We start from the raw sequence: 13,803 nt of genomic DNA, 5'->3' as shown, positions 1-13,803 counted from the left end.
TGGATCCTGTCTCCCTCTCTCTCTGTCCCTCCCCTGCTGATGCGTGGGCATGCTCTCTCTCTCTCTCTCTCTCTCTCTCTCTCTGTCTCTGTCTCTGTCTCTCTCTCTCAAAAATAAATAGACATTTTTAAAACATGTTAATCTTATATTAAAAATGAGGATAATTACATCAACTGCATGGAATTATGCTGATATTTTAAAAGACAATGCATTAAGAGCTTAGCACAGGACTTGGTACAGAGGTTCCATCCAAGTGTTTACTGCTGGAATATTTGGACAGGCCAATGCCTTTCCCTCTGCTGTCCTGTTCCCAAGGCTTGGGTTCACATTCCCATCAATGAAAATGGGGGAGACCTGCATTCACTGTACAAATAAGGCCTCTCCACCCAGTTTCCTTTCCCTCTCTAGACTAAGAGAGAATTACAGGCATGGTGTTTAGACCTAGATGAACATAAGCGTCCCCTGTCAGGCTTTAAAGACATACAGGTGCTAGAAAGTCACTCCTGACTCAGAATCCGTCAGCACAAGTGACGATGTGAAGCCAGGACAAAATCGTGAGCTAGCCCAGCAGCCTTTCAGCTCCAACCCCTCACGAGTCTGTGTTTCTAGATTCACTATTTCCTTCCAATTGTCTGAAGCCCACTCATTTCAGACTCAATGACAGGGAAGCCAAAGGCCACATACATAAAAATGATTAAATTCTGCCTAGTGAACTTGCATATGATTCTGAAGAATATTCCCTGGACTAGAAATGAAACACTCTGGCTGGAGAGAGTGGGTTTCTGACTCCGCAACAGGGAAAAGGAACAGGAATTGTAAAAAACAATCCAAATTTTGAAATGCCCCTTCCAAGGCCCCAGACAGAGAACCTAGAGAAACAAGTGATTATTTATTAAAGAGCTTCCTGTGATGGTTGTATAACATTGTCTCACGCAAGAAAGATGCTGAAAAGGTATCGGAGTTATTCGTGGCGTCCCGTATGGGGGATGAACACAGGTGCCTACAAATCTCCTAGACACGACCAGACAGCATCACTAAACTTGAGTGATAGCCCAGCACTAACATAATTAGGAAGGATCAATCCTACAGACTCTGCAACGATAGTATGTGGTCCATAAGAGCCTTGTCAGCATTTCAGATATTTCGCCACTGACAAAGATCGGACATTTGAGAAGACGAAATGTATGTGGTCGGAAACAATCTGACAAGATCCACCGAGATGACTCAGCGTCTCCAGTCCAGGAGGAAACGGGGGAGAAAAGCCTTTCAGGAAAGCAGTGAGTAGGCAAAGCTCCTCTCTCCAGACTCTGGAAGTCTTCACATGTGCAGGCGGTGGGGAAATGACCCAGAGTGACTTTCCCACATGGCGGGAAGAGCTGGTCTACAGCAGAGCCCTCAAAGTGGCCGGCTGAGCGTTGTCGGCTTGCAAGCTGTCTCAGCGCCCGAGGAGAGGACTTCGTGCCAGAGCACAAGTCAACTACATCACGAAGCAGCATTCAGATCGACTGACCTTGGTTTTGTTCTGCTTTGTTTTCCGTGGCAGGGCTTTCTTGATCACGGAAGCGTCGGATCGCTCCTCGTCTTGACACAAGCTCCCGATGCCATCAAGGACTGGGAACAACTTGCACACTAGGTACTCAGAAGCGCCCATCCCGAGCTACCTCCTGGCTTGATTGTTCCACTCCCCGTAGTGCCTGCCCGGCCACCCAGCCCCCCCACCCCCACCGGGACAGGGCGGTCCCTCCTCTAGGCGGATGGTGTATTGGCTGCCCACGCTCACAGCTATGGCTCCCAAGAGCATCACCACCCCCACAGCCTCTAATAAACTCCTTGAATGCAACTCTGATCTATCTGCCAGGGTCTTCAACCTATGACATTCCCTTACTCACACACACGTACACATACACGCAAAGGAAAGACAAAGCGAGGGTGCTTACCATTCGTTGTCTGAAGATAGAGAAGAAACAACACTGAAAGGCCTTCCAGGTCCTCCATGATATGCCAACCCACGGTCCTCAACACTGTCTATCGCTCTTCCCTACACATCCTTCTAAACCTTACCTTTCACTTGCTCACATCCTTTCTCTGCCAGAGACGCTCCACTTGTCCCTCTAGATTTGTGAAAGTCCCATTCATTTTGAAGGTCTCCCTCACGCGTCCCCCCTCCACGAAATCTCCCCACATACACTTTGGCCTCCCCCAGACCTCAGGATGCTCCTGTGCTCCTAACACCGACCCTCTCCAGTCCTGCCTGGTGGCCGGAGACCGTGGGGCCACTCTTAATGAACCGCTAATTTTATAAGCACGCCATGAATATGGTCCCCTGAGAAAACAGACACACCCATGGGCGCCTGGGTGGCTCAGTCAGTGAAGCGTCTGACTCTTGATCTCAGCTCAGGTCTTGATCTCAGAGTTGTGAGTTCGAGCCCCGCACTGGGCTCTGCGCTGGGCGTGAAGCCTACTGAAAACAAAAACAAAAGAAACAAACAAAAACAGACACACTCGCTACAGACGACAGCACGTTAACACCTCACTTTCAGCCGGAACTGAAACACCCCAGTGTCCCGCTCAAGGCTGAACCCCACTGAAGGGCCAAGCTGACCCCAAAGAGCGTCCAACTCCCCGCCGACCTATGTACACGCACGCACACACACACACACGTGCTCACTCATACTCACCCCAAACTCTCCATTCCCCATGCCAACCATGGCTCCCCTCTAAGCAGTCTGTAACCCCTCGCAGCCGGATGCCTGAGCTTCCTTGCTGATTCCCGTGCACGTGAGCCCACGGCCAAAGCTCGGTGGCCCCTTCCACAGTGCCACACCTGGTTCAGACATAGGCACCCCTGTGTCCCGAGGAATCACGGTGTCCACGGCGATACGGGGAGGATTTCCTTCCCCTGCCCTGTCAGATGCCACCATCTGCTCCCAAGCACCCCTTCCTGACCAAGGCTCCGTATCTCAATAACCTTCACAAAGTAGAACCATTGTTTCCTCTTCCAGCTGTGTGTGTGTGTGTGTGTGTGTGAGTGAGGGGGGAGGGTAATGGGGTGGAGACGAGATGCCTTTAAGATCTCCAGACCTAGGGCACACACCCAGGAAATAAAATGTCAACCTTTAGTGAACAGAATAAGATTCTTTAAGAAACAGAAAATATAATCCCTGTTAAGATTTTGGGTGGGGGGGGGTGCGAACCTTATACCCTAAAACAAAGAACAGACTTCGTAGTCTAGATTGTGGCTCTGGTCAATACATCTGATGCTATGAATATGAACATCTGTTCTGGGAATGAATCTTATTTTTTTTAAGTTTCTCTTATTTATTTTGAGAGAGAGAGAGAGAGAGAGAACACGCATGCAGCAGTGGGGGAGGGGCAGAGATAAGGAGAGACAGAATCCCCAGCAGGCTCTACACTGTCAGCACAAAACCCAACGCAGGGCTCGAACTCACAAACCGCGAGATCATGACCTGAGCTGAAATCAAGAGTCAAACGCTTAACCAACTGAGCCATCCAGGCGCCCCTAAAGATTTTATTTATATTTTTATTTTTAAGCAATCTATATACCCATCAAGGGGCTTGAACCTACAACCCCAAGATCAAGAGTCAGATGCTTAACCAACTGCACCACCTAGGCACCCCTGGAATTTTAATATTAATAAAGAAATACTCAATTCAACCAAATACCTGACAGCATTCTTCATTGAATACTTTAAGAGGAGTATACAAATAAGAAAGATTAATAGATTTAAACATTTTCAAGAGCAAGAAAGAACAACAGTGTCTAATAATCATTTACATAAACACTCAGAACAAAGTGTGGGCTAGTATATATATATATACATGTATATGTATATAATGTGTGTGTGTATATGTGTATGTGTATATAATATGTGTGTATATGTGTATATAATGTGTGTATATGCGTGTGTGTATACATGTATGTGTATATAATGTGTGTGTGTATATATATATATATATATACACACACATACACCAGGCCTGCAAATTCTGGAAGTTTCAGTGACACAAACAGAGCAGTTGTCTTACAGCTGGAAGGGTGGTCCCCAGACCAGCAGTGTCAGCATCACCTGGGAGCTTGTGAGAAATGGAGAATCTCAGGTCCCACCCCAGACCCACTAAGTGAGGAACCGCATCTAACAAGAGCCCCAGGACATTTGCACGTCCACCAAGGTCTGAGAAGCACAGCCGTAAAGGGAGGCATGTTCTCTCAGGGCTCAGCGGTGAGCATACGGTTCCTTTTTAAACTCTCACAAAAGAGTGAAGACAAGTAGATCCTACTTGAAAACAGACTTTATTCCTCAAAAGGTCGGGATAGAGTTTTGCAGGCTGCCTCACATTCTATATGTGTAGCAAAGAGCTGAGGGTTTTCTCCACAGAGTTGTTGATGTGGGCTTGAAAACGGAGTTCCCGCAATGTTAACTGCCTTTTGGAAGCTTGTGCCAGGCCCCGTGGGTTTCTCGGGCCAACTGAGGATACAAGCAGCTTTCAGACACGGTGAACAACTGCCCTGATGTATTGAGGAACCACTTGTATCTTCAAAACAGAAACGCTGGTCTCAGAATGTATGTCATCCTCCCAGATAAGTCATGCCCAAAATTCCCCATAACATCTTTATACCACTTCTGAGAAACATCATGTTTTCAAGACTCCAAGGACCAAAAGAAAACTCATAACAACCATCATTAATCTTGGTAACTCCAGCTCTTAGAATAGGCTTTTGGATGGAGGGAAAGAGGGCTGGAGGGAGGGAGGGTTGGAGGGAGGGCAGATGGAGGGAAGGAAAGACGGTCAGGAAGCCGAGACCAGTAGGATAGACAGACAGAAAGAGGGACAGGTGGGCGAGCCTCATAGAGCCTTATTGCTTTAAGTGGACTAGCGTCGATAGAAGCACTGGGTACCTGTCTCCGAACGTAATACACACACAGTCAGGAAACGGTGGCCAAGTAAATAAACCCAGACAACAACAATCCTACGAGCTGAGTGTTTTTATGCCCGCTTTCTAGATGCAGAAACTGAGGCTCGTACAAGCTACGTGGCACGTTCGAAATCACACAGCCTGTAAGTGGCAGTGTGGATGCGTGCTACCCGCTGCTGGACGTAGTTCCCTGCTGTGGCTAATCGCAAACCCATCTCTCAAGGGCATCTCCCGGTGTAGGCGCGGGCAGGCGCGGGGGAGCGTGGGGAGAGATTTGTGTCTTTCGCCAAGATTTCACTTACCTTGTGGTAAAAAATAATCCATTTCAAGGAGGCTTTCCCTCTCGTCCATCACATCACGGCAGAAACAAGGTGCATTCGTGCGTTTTTAAGCTTTCATTCTTGGAGTTTCTTGAATGCGTGAGAAGGCAATAATTATCTCGCTCCAGGCTAAGGGAGCTCTTTACAAGTACGTTCTCAACCACGGAATTAGTCGCCAGGAATGTCACTAAATGTCATCTGTCATTCCTCGGTGACATGACAAGTTCTACCATGCCTCAAGTGCGGTCGAGCTCCTGGGGGACGATCTTCTTCCTCCCGCGGGCGTAGGAACAGAGCCCTTGCAAGCCTCCTCCGCGCCCGCGCCTGCCTTCTGCATCCGATGAGAGCAGATGGGGGCTGCAGGGGAGTTGTAGGCTCTCAGAGCTGAAAAAGACCCAGGAGATCCCTGAATCCCCTCCCTCACTGCACCCACAGAGACCCCAAGAATCGGGGCAGTTACGTTGGAACTGTGAACCACCGCCTAGTCTCCAGGCAAAGAGCTCGGTCGTGGGGCACAGACACACCCAGGCTCAGCCGGGAGTCTGGGCTCCTTGGGCACTGCCCCCCTCCGCCTCCCACGGTGACCTGGCTCGGCCTGTCCGCACACCCTGCCTACCACAGAGCCTGGGGAGCCTGACCGAGCGTGGCAGGGAAACTCTTGGCTTCCCTCCCCAGGTAACCACCTGCTGCAGAACTGAGGAGGACAAAACAACCGACCCCTGCCCGAGCTGCTCAGGCTGTCACCTGTGAGAATTAGGAAGCTGGAAATAGGGCCTGGAGAGAGACCGCGTCGGGTAAGTGGGAGGGGCGGCGGGTGCATCCAGTCTGGGTTTGTGTGCTGCCCAGGAATCAGCACTGTGGGCAGAGAACAGAGTAAGGTCACTCTCCCGGGGGCACAGAGCCGTCCTGGGAGAGTCGGAAGGATGAGTGCCTGGAGCAGAGCCCGGTCAGGGGCCGGAGGAAACTATCCGACACCAAGATACAAATTCCGGTGTGGAACAGCCGGATTGACTTCACAGGCGGCCCACACCCACCACAGCGTTTGCTGGGCCACCTTAATGAGGGGCACATCCAGAGATGCTTTAAAGACACCTGGGCTGCTTCTGACACGGATGACAATCCCCAAGCCCCATGTTGGCCCAGACTGTCAGCTTTCCCCTCGGTCCTGGGAGCAGAGCTGCTAACAGGAAACCGACAGAAAACTTCTACCTCCTTTTATTTTCCTGCGGGTTGTTCGCGGACGGTTTGTGCACAGGGGAGCCCCCTGCAGAAGCCTGCAGGCGAACTGGATGTTCCTCGAGGGTATTTACGGACAACGCACTATGCGCCCGGCCCTGCACCGGGCGCTCCCGAGGGTACAAAGTGAGAGAGACAAACCACAGTGTCAGGTGGATGTTATCGGTGAGCAGGGCAGAGAAAGCATTCCTATAACGAAAGAAAATGCGCCGAGAAGCAAGAGGCTTGGCAGCCCCCAAACCTCGGGATCGACGGTGACTTCCACGTTGGCCCAAGTCACCACGACGACTGGCATCAGCCTTCCACCAGCCGCAGGAACAGCGCTTCACAAGCTGTGTTCTTGATGTTACTTAAATCTTCCCCTCTCCCACGTTTCTAGCGTGCCTCCCGTGGACACTCTGGTGGGGGCAAGTTAGACTCTAGGTGGGGGTGCAGGGCTTGTCACACCTGGTGGTGGGCGGCTGCCTCAGTCTTGCATGTTCCCTGCGTCGGGGACGCGACTCGTTCGCCTGGACGGGAGCAAGGACGGGCGCCAGACGGCCCAAGGAGGGGATATCTTGTCGCCCCTCCAGACCCTGTCCACTTAGTCGCACCTGCCTGTGCTCCAGCCCTTGCCCCAGATGGACGGCCTTCTGGGTCCCGGCTTGAGGCGGGTCGTGGACACCACTGGTGAGTTGGAGACGGAGAGAGGGGAGACTGGGGCTCCTCGTGCCCTTGGCTTCCTCTCCCGGGGTCACCAGGGACCCGCCACGTGCCTCCACCGAAGGCCACAGCCTTCGGCATCCGTGTTCGTCCCACTGCACGCTCCCCGGCCTCGGCTGCCCAAGCCGTCCCCGGCCCGCAGGGTCCTGTCCGGGGCGCCCCCTCCCTCCAGCCTCCCAGGCCCTGCCCACAGCTTCTGTAAATAGTCCCTCCATTACATTGTCCTCCTTTGCCCACTTTGAACGTGCTGTTTCCTGCCCGGCCCCGACAAGACACCGCCCTCATTTACGTTTTCCTGTGACTCGTTTCCACGCTGTTTCGTAACAAACCGTGTGTTCTGCACCTCGCAATTGAAAGACGGACCTGATATCGAGAACCCTCTGAGGCCCGGACTTCCCCGCACTGCATCAGGCACCTGCCCTAGGAATATGAAAGTGAGCAAAGGAATCACCGCTTCCCTACAGGGGCTCGCAGTCTGGTGCAGCCACGGTCACACAGCTGTTACCTGCAGCAGGGCGTCCCCTGTTCTGGTAGGAACGGCCGGGGTTCCCTGGGAGCGGAGTCTGAGGAGAAGCACCCGGGACGGTCACGCAGAGCAGGTAACACGGCCGAGCTTTAGGGAGTGAGGGGAGGCCGAGCGAATGAGCAGGAAACCCGGGCACGCAGAGCCCTGACCGGCCAAAGGAAGGCAGGGGAGCGAGTGGGGGCCACGTGGGGGGCAGAGGGTACTTCCCAGGAGACCCTCAGCGCTCAGAGCGGGGTGAACACCGTGCTGGACCACGAGGCCCGTCGGGCGTCCCTGCCACCTAATGCCAAGCGAGGCTGAGTTACCCACGTGCCCCCGTCCCCAGACATCAGGCGTGAGGGGGGAATCGCCCCAAAAGTTTCAACATCCAACTTCTCGTACCTTTCAAGCCTTTGCAGGAAACTTTCCTTCTTGTGGCTTTTCAAAGGAACCTGAGATATGAGAAATTTGTCTCTGCTGTCAGAAGCGGTCTAAGTGGCTTTTCCCTGTAGAGAGCAATCTGTCACTCGCCCGGGCAAGTGGCCCAGGAACAGACAGATCAGCGAGGCCATAATTCTCAGGGCGGCCTCCCGAAGCCACCTCGGTGGCCACGGAAAGATAGAGGGATAATGTGCAAAGAGGGGTGTGATAACTCTCAGGGTGTCACAGGCTCACAGAGGACAGCAGGAGCGGAGACCGGGAGACGTATGGAGTGCCTCGGAGGGGCGCGACCGTCGGTGCCAATAACGTGCAGCCCTGTCGGGCGGTGACACCCGGGCTCGATGGACCCATTTGTTAAGGGGCCTATTTAATCTTCCGTCAGCCGTCAGCATATTTAAACAGGCTTCATGTGGCCTCGTGCCTCTGATTAAAACTGCTGACAGGCAGGGAGCGTTCCGTACAGGGTGAGGCGTGCAAACACGGCGGAAGGGAACCGGTGTGCGAGCGGCACACGCAGGGCTGCGGGGTGGCAGAGGCGGGCCCCGGCTGTGCAGTGACCCACCGCAGCCATCGCCCCGTGCCAGCCCCGTGCCGCTCCCGGCCCCACGTGACCCACTGTGAGTGGCACAGCTCTGTGCTATTTTTACTCCGGAGTCCTACCTGTGCACAGGCAGCACTTGGGCCGAGACCCTTCATCGCGCACTTACGTCACCGCATCTCTGCAAAAAGAGGGGCGCAGCCCGGGCTGAGGGACTGGGGACGGAGCTCGGCACTCGAGGGACGGCCCCTGTTGACACGTGACCTCTGCACACTCTTCCTCCTCGGCAGCCTCCTCTCTGCCCTTGTTCACATCTGTCACAGCCGTTCTCTTTGTCTTCCCGACTGCCTCCTTCTGCCTTGGGTTAGGCGGCCTCCATGCACCATGGGTGGCACCAGATACCTTGCAGACCCCGACCTCTGTCCTCGAAGGTGCACGTGTTTAGCCCCTTTCCAGAAATGAGGGAATCGGGTCTATAAAAGATTAAGTACCTGACCCAGCTAGCAGACAAATCCAGCCGTTTCGGATCTCAAAGCATACACTAACAGTCTCTCACAGGACCAAAAACTGTTAATTTCCATTAAAGAAACAGTTTCATCCACAATAGCCCACTCTCTGGCACACCCTCGTCTCTGCGGTCTGGGTCACCCTAGCCTGTCCCTAGTGATGCAGACCGAGGAGGCGCTTCCCGATCTCTACCCGAGAGCTGGGGGCCCAGGGCTGAGTGACCAGTGCCAGCCGGTCACACGCAAGTCAGGTCCCCGAGAGCCCCGCAGAGTCTCGCTCGCAGTCATGTCAGCTCAATGGCCCTTCCTCAGAGGGCGGCGACCGGGGGGGGGGGGGGGGAGCTGGGAGGTACATGGTTGGGGACACAAAGGAGGAGTGAAACAGACATGTCCCTGCCCCGAGAATAAGAGTCCAGTGGAGGGGACAAAAGATATGCATGAAAACAGGGGCACCTGGGTGGCTCAGTCGGCTAAGCGTCCGACTTTGGCTCAGGTCCTGGTCTCACAGTTCATGAGTTCAAGCCCCATGTCAGGCTCTGTGCTGACAGCTCGGAGCCCGGAGCCTGCTTCAGAGTCTGTGTCTCCCTCTCTCTCTGCCCCTCCCCTGTTTGCGCTTTGTCTCTCTCTGTCTTTCAAAAATGCATAAATGCTAAAAAAAAAATGTTTAAGATATGTGTGAAAACAAGCCAAAAACTTACATCCCCCAGCAATTATTAACGGAAGAAGATCCAAAATGAACTTGAGAGGCAACGAGAGATTTGCAAGGCAAGAGCCGTGTTGGGGCGGCTTCAACGGTCAGGTCACCTGAGAGGTGAGCGGGGGGGGGGGGGGGGGGGGGGGGGGGAACAACGCCGGGGGGGTATGGGTGGTGCCCCGGGACGGGCTGGGGGGGGGGGGCGGGCGGAGGATACACACTGGGTAGCAAACCTGATGCCTCAACACCGGCCTGGGCAACCAGCCATGGGAAGCAGCCTGGGGCACTTATGAGATGGACAAGTTCTGGAGCTAAACTCCAGCAGAGTGATTACAGCTAATGATACTGTGTTACACACTCCAAAGCTGCAGAGCCAGATCTCAGTGTTCTCCCCACAAGAAGGAAGAAGTAATTATGTGCCAGGACAGAGGCAGGAGCTCATATGGAAATTGTCTGCACTGTGAGAGCAACACTGTTGCACACCTTCAACCCACATCCCATTTCCTGTCAAGTACATGTCCGTGAAGCTGGAAGGACAAAAGCCAGGGGAGGAAATAAAACAGCCAAGGAGCCAGGGCTGGTCCTGGAGGAGCAGAGAAGCAAACACTGCCTCCAGCCCTGCATCCTGTCTTCCGACTCTCCCCTCCCCACTCCTGTCTCTGACTCCCGCCCCCTCCCCCTCTTCCCCCCATGGCTCTCCAGCGATGATCAATGATTGCCAGATGACAGAAGCAGCACCCGACCGGGAGTCCAGAGACTGAGTGCTCTTACAGTACCGGTTGGGTAAAGTCACTTAACCCCTCTGATCCTTCATCGTTTCTTGTTTTGTCTTGTGTTTTGATGAATACACGCATAAAATACGGAAGGCTGGGAGGGCTTGTGTGAGAACACTCAGGACGCGGTGGAAGCTCCATACGTGGTGGAGTGTTTTTATGAAAAGGTCCTCAGACTTGCTGTATCTCTCAGATTCTAGATTGCTGTGACTCTAGGTAGACTTCCCTCCCGTGGTGGCTAGTGTGCGGGAGGGATGAGCCCTTTGGGTGAGCCCAGGAGGTGACCTCCTGGACGGTGGCAAGAGAGGGAAAGCAACCAAGGGAATAAGTTGCCAGTTTCTGGTAACTCAAGCCAATCCATGAAAAGTCAGTATGTTACCGGTGGGAGAGTCTGTGTCTTCTGAGTGGAGGTCTGGGCTCTCGGATCCCACCCGGAAGATTTACATGAGTGTCCGCGCTGGAATAAAGACGGCCAGGGGGAAAGTGGCGAGCACAGAGCAGTGGATTAAGGACAGGACACTCTCAAGGGGGGAGAGCGGGCAGGCCCAGAGGCGGCGGCTGACCTGCGCCTACAGGGTCCTTTCCTTCTGTGTGAACAGGGTCTTGGGGCCTGGACAGGGTGGTTGTAAGGGAGGCTGCTTCCAATCATCTGGGGGGCTCCTCCCATGGGTTGGGAGGGGGAGTTTTGACCCCACAAGGTTTGTACTGGAACCATCATGGCAGCCTTCTCCCGTGAGAGGGGCGCGGGGGGCTGTAACCGCACTGCGATGCATTATAACGAGCTTGGGGTCGCCCAGGGCAGAGGTGGAAGAGGAGAGGCATGTTTTGTGCCTGTGGCTCTTGTGTCCGCTCCAGGGTCTCGGGAGCCACAGGCCAGAATACTGAGGGGTCCCGCGAGCCACAGGCCAGGATGCTGTGCCCCCTGGGCTTCTACTGTGTGACCTGTTCATCGCCATGGTTGCCTCCAGCCCGCGTCTAACTGGGCACTCTTCCAGGCACACCAGGAAGATGGACACCATCTTCCGTCCCTGTGCAAGAATGGCCACCTAGAAGAACCAGTGACAGGATACTGACCTGCAAACGTTTCAGTATGGCTGTGATAACAGAAGAACGGCCCCACGAAGTCCCCAAGCCAACAGCAGTCATGTTACTTGCAGGACAAGAGCCCTCCGTGAGCGCTCCCCAGTCCCCTGCCACACACACACACACCCCCACCCCCGTCTCCTCTGACAATGAGGGCTTGGCCCAGGCCTTACTGCTGCTTATCGGTGTCCAAGCAGGACCCAGGGGATGGGGATTTCGCCCCCTCCGTGAGCCTCAGGAGTGTCTCACTGTTGCGGGTCCCCACAAATTCTCAGAGTGTAGGGGGGTGCCCAGTGACCGCAGTGACCAGGACGAGGTCTGCACAGCTGAGTCTCCTATGGAGATTCTGTTGCATTCGGTCACACGTCCCTTGGAGTGCAAACTCCCAATGCCATCACCTTATGTATTGTCTCATTTTTCCCAGCCTCCCTGAATGCGTGGACCTAACACACCTTATCTACGGATTCAGTTAAACATATGCGCTCACTCTAATGAAACAGATCGCCCTTCACTGCAGGACAATCGAACAAGAATGAGCAGTGGGAGGGAATGCGGACATAAAACTGGGTTGAAAAAGCAAGTCGTTTGTATCAGCCTTTGTCTTTTCATTAGGAGGATTATGGATGTGTCTATCTACAGTAGACAGCCTGACGAATTCTGTGTAAGTCTGTGTATGTGTGCGTGTCCACCACCCAGATCAAGATTCAAAAACACCTCAGAGGAGTGCCTGGGTGGCTCAGTCGGTTGAGCGTCTGACTTCGGCTCAGGTCATGATCTCACGGTTCGTGAGTTCGAGCCCCACATCAGGCTCTGTGCTGACGGCTCAGAGCCTGGAGCCCGTTTCGAATTCTGTGTCTCCCTCTCTTTCAGCCCCTCCCTTGCTTATGCTCTATCTCTCAAAAATAAATAAACATTAAAAAAATTTGTACAAACAATTCCGGGGCGCCTGGCTGGCTCAGTCGATTAAGTGTCTGACTCTTGATTTCGGCTCAGGTCATGATCTCACGGTTCGTGAGTTCGAGCCCCACATCAGGCTCTGTGCTGACAGTGCAGAGCCTACTTGGGATTCCCTCTCTCTCTGCCCCTTCCCTGCTCTCTCTCTCTCTCTCTCAAAACATAAATACACTTAAAAAATTAAATGAAAACCACTTCTGACACCTAAAGGCCCCCCACCATGCTCCTGCACAATGACCCTCCTCCTGTCAAGTTAACAACTATTCTGGGTTCTACCCCCATAGAGAACTCCCACTTGTTCTGGAACGTCACGTAAGGGGGATCACATAGCATCTGCTGTCCTGCGTCTGCCTTCTTTGTCTCATCACTGTTCTTTGAGACCCATCCAGGTTGCGTGTTTGTTTATTAGCAGCTCTTTCTTGTCTCAGTAGACTGGTGTAGCCATGATTCTTTATCCTTTCTGCAGTTGGAGGCACTTAGGAAGTTTCTCTTTTTTGGCTGTTAACAGAGACAGCTGCTAGCATTCGAGTACACATCTTTCAGGAGACACATGCAGCCATCCCTCTCGAGTATACGCCCAGGAGCAGACGTGCTGGGTTACGGGGCAGTTGTACGTGAGGCTTCCATAAACACTGCCAGCTTTGTCCTTGTGGTCAGTCGGGCGCCTTGGAGAAGGTTTCACCGCACATAGTCTGGGAGACGCAGCCTCCCTTTCAATCCTAAAAGGTCTCCACATGTCTAAAATGTTTCGTACAAATAAGGACATTTCAATCTAGAAGCAAAAGGAGCTGAGGGAAAGAAAAACATTAACTTTGCAGCTGACCACAAAGAAGAAAGAAAGAAAGAAAGAAAGAAAGAGAGAGAGAAAGAAAGAAAGAAAGAAAGAAAGAAAGAAAGAAAGAAAGGGGGAGGAAGGGAGGGAGAGGAAGGAAGGAAGGAAGGAAGGAAGGAGAAGGGAGGGAGGGAGAGGAAGGAAGGAAAGAAGGAAGAGAGGGGGAGGGACAGGAAGGAACGAAGGGAGGGAGGGAGGAAGGAAGGAAGGAAAGAAGGAAGAGAGGGGGAGGGAAGGGAAGGAAGGGAGGCAGGGAGGGAGGGAGGGAGGAAGGAAGGAAGGA

This window comes from Panthera uncia, chromosome A2, assembly GCF_023721935.1.
Source record: "Panthera uncia isolate 11264 chromosome A2, Puncia_PCG_1.0, whole genome shotgun sequence".
NCBI classification, from domain to species: Eukaryota; Metazoa; Chordata; class Mammalia; order Carnivora; family Felidae; genus Panthera; species Panthera uncia.
The sequence above is the reverse complement of the archived record's forward strand: the minus strand, read 5'-3'. Positions refer to the sequence as shown.